General features: G+C 30.9%; 1 long non-coding RNA gene across 2 annotated transcripts; it reads right to left on the reverse strand.

Annotated features, from left to right (window-relative positions):
- Positions 1-3,008: 3,008 nt before the first annotated feature.
- Positions 3,009-8,920, reverse strand: LOC148622623 (uncharacterized). Of its 2 annotated transcripts, none has more exons than XR_015920879.1 (4): positions 8,835-8,920; positions 7,135-7,334; positions 4,098-4,202; positions 3,009-3,114 (listed from the first exon to the last, which is right to left on the reverse strand). It is a non-coding gene; the product is annotated as an uncharacterized LOC148622623 (long non-coding RNA). The 2 variants fall into 2 exon arrangements; XR_015920880.1 differs by lacking the exon at positions 8,835-8,920 and adding an exon at positions 7,588-7,718.
- Positions 8,921-9,455: the final 535 nt, after the last annotated feature.

Raw genomic sequence — 9,455 nt, forward strand, 5'->3', positions numbered from 1 at the left:
GGTCTTAAAGATAGTTATGAAAACCTATTAAAACACAAATATTATATGGTTGATTCTTCTTGTTGTATACATCTTTCAAATCCGCTGTCCCTTGATCCAGTGATAGCTTAGATAAGTTTATCAAATTTGTCTCACCAATGACACTTAAGATAATAACTCTGTGTGTGTGTTATTTTTTTCATGTCAAGGGAAAATAATACATTGTTATGTTTTCACTAATACGTTTTTGTCTTGTTGAACATTCCATAAATATAATTTATCATTGTAAAATATCATTCTTCCATTGTCTACTGTGTTTAGTCATAGGTCGCGATGAAATGTAGAATTCAGAATTTCATTAAGTTTCGTAAAGAAACAGTTACCCCAAAAAGTTTTAATTCTGATGCTGCGCACGCTTGGTTCTCTGCTTAACAATGTCTTTCAACACCGATACACTCCTTGATTTATTGTAACATCTTTCTATGTTTGACTTTTAATTAAGACATCCCATGAAAAAATAAACGCTTCCGGTACAATATACGTATTTGCATTTCTCAAAAATAGTTTACCATTATTTCATTATCATTATTTGTTTTTCGTAGTGTTTTCGATTTGCTTTTTCCTCGTTGTAAATTTTATACGTACACTTTTAAGTTTTTTTGTAACTTGTAAAATATTTACAAGAATACTCATTACTGTATAATGGGCCTTAGATGGAATGACATGTTTCATGGTTATTTAAAGAACCTTTTATAAAAAAAATAACTTTTTATTCTTTTTATTTATTCTTGCAAAGTAACGAAGGGACTGGGAAAGCAGGAAAAAAATCCATAGACAAATAAAGTAGGATAAACCAAAATAAATCAACATACAAAGAACAATTCATGAGCTTACGGACATATACATTAACGGGCGGCAATAAAACCCCCACTAAAGACAGGTAAATAAAGATGAATTTTAAAGGAAGGAGTTCCTTATTTATGCTCAAACAAACAAACGAGTAAATAAATGTACGATTAAGCGTGAATGGCACAACTAAGCATTCATGCTTGTACAACATCAGTAGTGCAAGAAATAGTTTGACTATCGCGAGTCTAATTTCATGTGATGATCAATGACTTGTGAATAGCAACGTAAGTCCAAGCAAATGAAAAAAAGCATCAGTTTGGGGAAAAGGCATATTCGATTGGACATGTCTATCAAGAAAAAAATGCGAATTTAATACATACAATGTGTATATTTTACCCATGTGATTTGTAGCACAAGCCAAACTTTGAATAACAGACAGATATGAGACATTTAAAACATTGAATTAATTCACATGCATCACAATAGTCATAACAATGTTAAGTAAGCAATAAAAGATTCCTTTTCTTTGTTTTAATGAAGGTCGAGGTCGCTGCAATGATTAGAGTTTATTTGAATAGTTTTTTTACTGTACTTTTCCGCTGATTAAAAGATGCATTGCAACCGCAGCTGTATAAAGACAGAATTGGCAGAAGTAACCATGATATATTCGCACTATTTGTTAAGAATTGTGCTAGCATCCAACACGTTTTGGGCTATTTAAATTCCATAAGTCCTAAAGAGGCAGGCTCTTTCTCCAAAAAGACATGTCTTTATTTTCATGTGAAAATATTTTGTCTTTGACAGACTGCATATTTTCACTCTAACTATTTGTTCAAACAACTCTTTTTCTGTGACGAATGATTAAAATTCGTCTTTGAGAAATCATTGATACATACCATAATACGCGCGTACTAACTGAACCCCAGGAACATAATACTTATCTGGAATAAATGAAATTTTTCAGAGGATTTTCAACATTGAACTTCATTATCGATAAAGAAAGTTTGAGAAAGTTATTTCAAATCATAATTTAGACGACAAATAAAAGAGAAATTTAACAGACAAATTAACAACTGAAAAATAATCATCAATATAGAATTTCCAAACTAGTCCTATGTATTAAAAATGTTCGATTAGTATTCTCCCATTATTTGGAAACGCCCACTAAGTAGTTTTGCACGCTAGTATATGCAGAACAAAAATATGAAAATGAATATGATAAGGATGTAGATATGATTATACCATGTCTTATAGAACATACCCAAAAAGTTTAAAAAGGGTACAGAAGATCAATATGATCGACAAGTTCTTGCAAACTCCAAATATAACTAGTTGTACACTGAAAAATGAACCAAAAGCTATTTACTCAAGTTTCCGAATCGCTGAAATAAACATTGATTGCAGTTACACTGTTTTTAATGGAAACTAGCTTTGCGTTACATGACATACACATGTATGAGAAAAGTATATCCGCTAATGGGCACATTTTATTCATCCTCCAAGAAAATAGCAATAACTAGCTTGTTGAGTTGTTGGAGGGTTAGGTAGTTATCAAATGTCATGAAAAATGGTAGTTGTAAAATAACAAACAAATATAAGCTTAAAAATAGATCCAAAATAAGAGTTTTAATTTATACTAATGGAATTGAATGAACAAACTTTCAAGCAATAGACGTGAATGCATATAGCTTAGAATGCATATTGACGGATTAAAACGATAGAAACTATGTAGCGAAATATATAACAAAGGCCACAGACAACGAAATAATATTTCTTAAAGATTAAACAATACTTTTCAAATGACTACAAGTAAAAGACAGAGATATTTTGTTTCTCTAACATTCCTAAAAATAACATGTAAGCAACATTTCATCATTGATTTGCGTAGGTTCCTATTTCAAGGATGAAACTGAAGTTTTCATTTATCACAATTTAACCATAAATCAAGTCTATCGAGTTTATTGCATCAATGACAGTTTCAGACAGGATATGTGAAAATATGAAAACAGCCTTTTATATGACAAAAATCACTTCAAAATACAAATAATCAAGAACAAAAAATATTTATGTCTTTATGATTATACCTATACTTGTTTTAATATTCAATGTTTCTGATGTAGAATAAAAATCTCATATGTTGAAAACAACTCATACAGCCCTACTTCGATTCAGCCACCTATACTTGTTTTAATATTCAATGTTTCTGATGTAGAATAAAAATCTCATATGTTGAAAACAATTCATACAGCCCTACTTCGATTCAGCCACGTGGACAAGAGTACAATTCTGAAAAGAAAGCAAAGAAGCTTTGTTTTGTCAAAATAAGGTTACATTTCATAGCTATTCATACTTCGGGTAGGAAACGTTAAACTTTTCATGTTTACTATGGGTTGACTGCAACAAATATTAAAAGAAATGAACAACATACAACTTCTTTAAAAACTTAAAATTTGATTCATTCCTTAACATTAATCTGAAAGCGAATAAAACATACAATTTCTATAAGACCAATAATAAATAACATTCTTTTAAGCGAAAGCCTAAAGTTTTACAGAGTCTATGCATTAAGCTGTCTCTTGAATCCTTTGATTTTTTTCCACCTGAAATTTTTTTTTTAAAGTATATGTCTGATGATAAAGTGTACTTCCTCTGCTTTTCTATAAAGTACATTTTATTTGTGCGAATTATATTCTTTATCAAAACAGCATTAAACCAATTTCGATCTATGTTTAGAAAACAATCCATTTGTACAGGAAATTCATTATGATGTCATCGCGCCTCAGAGAAGCGCATGCAAAATAATGGGCACATAACCATGTAGCTTATAATCACAAACATACTCTTTTATAGTATTTAGGAAGAAAGAGAAAAGGTGTCTAATGTTAAAACTCGTGAATTGAATGTCGGATAGTGGAATCCAGGTATCTAAGGACCTCCTCTTTAACAAATCTCAAGTTTATAATTCTGTAAATTATGCATTCTATTTAAAAAAAAACATTTTAAAAAATCAAACTCGAAAAAGTAAATGCTATACGTTATGTGCAATTTAGCATTTCTAGTTTGTTCTTCAAATAAAAGTAATTAAAACAACAGAACATTGTAGATATTTTCTATTATGACGTCAACATGACTTTACGTCATTGACACGATTTGACACAGGATTTCTATGTTTTCCAAGAAGATTTAATTCATCCGAAAAATTTTTTGTGAATACGATTTAGTAAAGATTCTTCAATGTCATTGATAAATTAAATTGTCCTGTTGCTTACCTTTGTGAAACCAAAACGTGTTTGTTTCAGCTATTCATAGTCAGGTATCATGTCTTGTGGTTTAATCTTTTTCTCCTCACATGCTTTTAATCTCTTTGCTTCTAACTAAATGACAAAACCAAGCCTTTATATTCAAGTTTTATCAAATAAGCTTTTAAATATGGTGAGTAACATAAATCGTTATAGCAAAAAAGATATGTTTAGTCCATAACAAAGTCTACTTCGAATATTGTTTTCCTTATCGAAATATTATAATTAACATAAGTACAAAACTAGTGTTCAAAATGAAACAGATGTGTGACCATAAACAAAAAGATTAAGGACATATGTGCAGCAAATGTAAGTCTGTACAACAAAATCAGGGACCGGGAAGTTGACAACAATCGTCCTGACTTGGTAAAGACAGTAAGTAATGGTTTTAATTTCGCTTAACCTGCCGCTTCCATTACGGTAAATTATTTCCGGTATACTTCAACACAAACGGGCAGCATAATTATTGCCACCGGTCGAAATCATCAGTAAACATCAAATTTTATCAAACTACTTGGGGGCATGCTATTAACAGTATGCACTAGTGCTTATACCATTTTGAAACTAACATGAAGTCTTGCATGTACAGTTAACTGAAAAGTCTACAAAAACACAGAGCCCGAATCGTGTTAGACGAATCTACCCCTTTTGTAAATATCTTAAAGCAATACCGACCATTCCTGTGTATTCAACGAGACAAATGTAAAACAAACCTCAATAGAAAACGTTAACTTATCAAAACAGTCCAAACCAAATATTAATCAACATTTAAGGATGGTCAATAATTTATCAAATTATGTCAAAGAGAAAACCGATAATTGACAATTCTCCAATAGCATAGTTGTATAATCAAAGCGACCTTTTAAAGTTGCAATCTGTGAGTTTTATAACAATCTTTACAAGACATTGCCAAGATGAAGATTTAATATGATGTACGTGAATATAAGGCTAATCCCTAAACAATTTTATTACCGACTGGCTTAACTTATTTTAACAAGGCTGCAATAAGTCGAAGTTTTACTATATAAGAACATTGTAAACTTATACACGTATAAGTGATGACCCGGGATGACCTACCAATAAAGTCAATGAGATGCCTGAATACGTCATTATTGCATTTGTACTCAGTTGTTCTCGCGTCTTTGAATCGATTTTAAGTATATTTTCAATTTATCTCTTCGCTTATTTTTTTCCTTATTGTCGTCTTTCTGGCATGAATATTTAAGAATTGTATAAAGTAGTAGTTACATCAACCGATTGTCTGTCAGTACATTATAAAGATAATAGTAAGCCTTGGAAGAAAGTGTGTGCCTCAGTTGAAAATGCTTATTCAGATAATTGATTGAAATTAAACCATCAATGCATGATAAAATTTCAATAATTTGTGTCCAAAATTCGAATATATGGCATTTGTCGCTTAAATTGTTAACTGAAAGATTTATTGATTTTCGTGGTTTTCAAGGTTTTGTTAAATTTGGTTCACTACGTTTACATTTGTTTGTATGAAAGAGTTGACAAATATCGGCAAAAAATACCAAAGCGTCAGCTGTGAGATGATTCAAATCGTAAAAAGTCCTACAACATGGCCTAAACGTGAACACATGAGACTGAGACGATCTACATACAATGTAATGTAGTGAACTGAGTAAACGATTACAAATAATTAGTAATGATAAAGGAAATAAGAATTCTCATTACATATTGCAAGGGTTTATAATACCAATGAATTCAAGAATCTCCAAGTATAATATATTTCCCCTTAACCACGAAAATTAGTTCCACGACTAAATGAACTTTCACAGTATTCTTCAATAACGGCCATGTTAAATGGTAAATTCATTTTGATGAAGGAACCAGAATAATTGTTTCTTGATGTACTAGACCATAGGCAAATGTCAGGATCCATGGAGTAGTAAAAGAATTGAAAGATAATAGTTCGAATTAAAATTTACAACACTCCTTTCTGGTTAAATTTTATGTATATATATATATATATATATATACAACGTCTCAGAATGTGACGACTTTATTCGTTACACTGCTCCATCGGATCAAATTGATACAAGGAAGATAACATAACCTTATGGAAGGGTCTGAAAAATTCACAACGATGTTAGAACTGTCAAATTTGCGATGCAAATTTTTGGTCGTTCCCTCCGCGGGACTCTAACTCGTACCGCTGTGACATCTATGGCAACACCGCCCGCACTAAGTCCAACGCTCTAGACCACTCGGCCAACTTGACTATATAAAATATAGCTTTTGTTAACCATATATAAATATATATATGAGATTCAAGTAAAAAATATATACTCGTTTGTTAGTGATAAAGTAAAAGGCCCGAAACATAGGAGAAGTAATGGACAAACCAAATCGCGCGTCAACTAACTACTCAAATTACTTTTAAAAAAATAGATAAATGATGCAGGTAATACTTATTTGATTTTATAAAAGTGTCTTACAATGGATCATTGTGAACAAAGTCTATAGTATTACGTGTTCCCAAAGTTTTAACTCATTTTACAACCTAAGCCAAAAAGACGACATACGTTTTGAAGTTGTAATAGCAAAATGAAAAGCAAATCTTTTTAACATTCAATCAAACTAAATGAACAATGAAATCAATCATGCATCCTTGAGCAACTTAAGTGCAAAACCGATGAATCAATACTTTTGAATCAATACCCTAGGCGCAAATCCAAGAACGTTGATTTTTTTTACTCACAGATTGGAACATACAAGATTGATATATACATATTCAAAATCACTTAAAAGAAATACTTAAACTCTTCAGGCACACAGTCTTCACCTAATATCAATTTCACCAAATGATTTAACAATACCCGAATTTGAAATGATTTATTAATACATACACAAATGGTAAATAAGAGAAGAATTTCATTATCAAGGCCTCCAACAATCGCACACGGACTGGAAACAGTAGGATATCGCCGTTATATTAGCAACAAATAAATCCATATATAAAATTAAATCTATATGTTATTACCTGTATGAGTTGTGAGACAATCCTTAAGATATCAGAATCTGTTTGACATTGTGGTTCCTGGTAGGAGGGTGCAGATCTTTTTCCATTTCCAGCCCCTCCCCATCCAAATGTATGTGCCCATTGTGTTGAGCAAGGCAAACTTAGCGTCACAACCACTAGTATACATATTTGTAGTGAAATGGCTTTCATTATTTACAAATCTGAAAATAGATGTAACAATTATATAAGCATACAGAGTGAGAATATCATAAGTATAAAATATACGTAACGTATATAAAAGGATCAAAAGCAGCACTTTTCATTATTTTTTTTTCATAAATACAAAACATTTCATCTTGTTAATGATTGAAAAAAAAACTGTCATTTCATGTTATAAATTAAATGATTCTTATATTGTATCTAATACGGTTTAAGCGCAATTTTACTTTTACCGTAATTAAGAAATATATTCACCATTATGTTTTCTAGTTAAGTCTTTTACATTTGTTTAACAACAAATGTCATTAATTTGTCTTTGGTTGTCAGATAATCTTCTGTTGTTTCCGTAGTAGTTCTCTGTTTAAGCGACATTATGCAATTATTTTATCCCCTGTGTGTATATTCTCGTTCGGGGTGATAAGGGAACATTAAAATGTCGAATCAAGTCATAGCGTATTAAAATTATGTTTATTTAATATGCGAAGGATTAGACATTGAAACTGATTACACTTTAAAGTTCCCTAATGAATGAGTACTTAAATTTAAAGTCTATCTACTGTTAAAGAATAATGTTCTATTGGTGACCTATTGTATTTCATTGTTATGCATTGTATCTCTCTTATCTAGTGAAATGTTGATTTTCTCTTGTTTTTGGAAAAAGAATTCTTGAATTAAAAAAAGCATAACATTATACACTTGTCGCCGTGGAATATATAAAAAAAACTTTTATCGTATTTAGAACCTGATCTTTTTTGAAACAATAGTAACGGAAGATAAATATATGATATGGATAGGACTGCATTTCTACATATTATACGTAGTTGAAATATTGAAAAAAAGATGACGCAACTAGTGTCAATTACACGATAAGGCTTTTAGAATAACATCGGTGAGTTTAAAACAAAATACTACAAAACTAAGAACTGGAATTAACACCAAACATTTATTGGAAAGTAATATGATACTACTAGGGTATATGTAAAACTGTGATATGATTTGGACGTGAACTTTCTTGACGTTTCTCCCGATGAACTTAAGATACAAAATGCCTTGAAATGAAAGGGAATACAAGTTCATACGAACACATATTTAAATTCAACATTAAGCGATTTTCTTGTGAAGGTCTCTTGATGTATTTGTGCTGTTATTACATCAGTTAAAATAATATGTTAGGTATTGAATTCTACATTGCCATGGAAGTTGAGCAGAGTCAAATAAAGCCTAAATTACAGTTTGCAAAATATACTTGTCACAGATTAGCTTGATACAAAACTGGCAACACAATTTTAAATAGAGAAATTCTCTTTTAAAAAAAGTAATTCCTTTAAAAGAATATTATTGGCAATTCGGTTGATCGTGGCTTCTTTAACAATACATCATAAATAATACAAAGGCAATACTGTTGTTCCTCATGGAAAGAAAACCTGCAGTTAATAAAAAAAAAAACGTTCAAAAGTTATAAATACAACAGCAATACTATAGTTAGATGTTTAAAATGTTACCTTTCTGGATGATTTTGTCAATGGAAAGAAAGCATACTATTTATTGAAAATATCTCCAATGTTCCCACACATAAAGTTCTTGTCTCAATACTTTATATTCTCATATATAATGGCCTCCGTATAAGGACTCACATGACATGTTTTTGTCATCTGATTGGATCGTTGTAAATTGCGACAGTCTCCAAGACACACTCACGACAAATTATCGCGGCTTTGGGAATCAATTAGCGCATTTGAATATACTTCTAATAACAATAGAATAGCATTTTCAATTTTACTTTCGTTTACCATGGGGATGAGTAACTATTCAACAATTGAGTTGATTACACTTTTAAGGAAGTATTGCTACATTGCACCCACATTAAGGAACTTCATTGTGTGAGGGTGTTTTCAAATTCCTTGATTGAAAAGGCGTAGTGATACGAATATAAACACGACATGTGAACATTTAAAAATACATTGTCTGTTTTATATTATGATATTTTCTAACGTCCAAGTGTTAGCCTAGCAAAGAGTAATTAAGGGAACCAAGCTTATAGCGGTAATCAAAAGAATTTAATCCAGGGACAAAGACCAGACATACACAACAAAGAACATAAAGTAACTAAAATCATACATACA

Source organism: Perna viridis, chromosome 3 (genome assembly GCF_037379345.1).
Source record: "Perna viridis isolate PV_CMFRI_1.1 ecotype Kerala chromosome 3, ASM3737934v1, whole genome shotgun sequence".
Taxonomy (NCBI): Eukaryota; Metazoa; Mollusca; class Bivalvia; order Mytilida; family Mytilidae; genus Perna; species Perna viridis.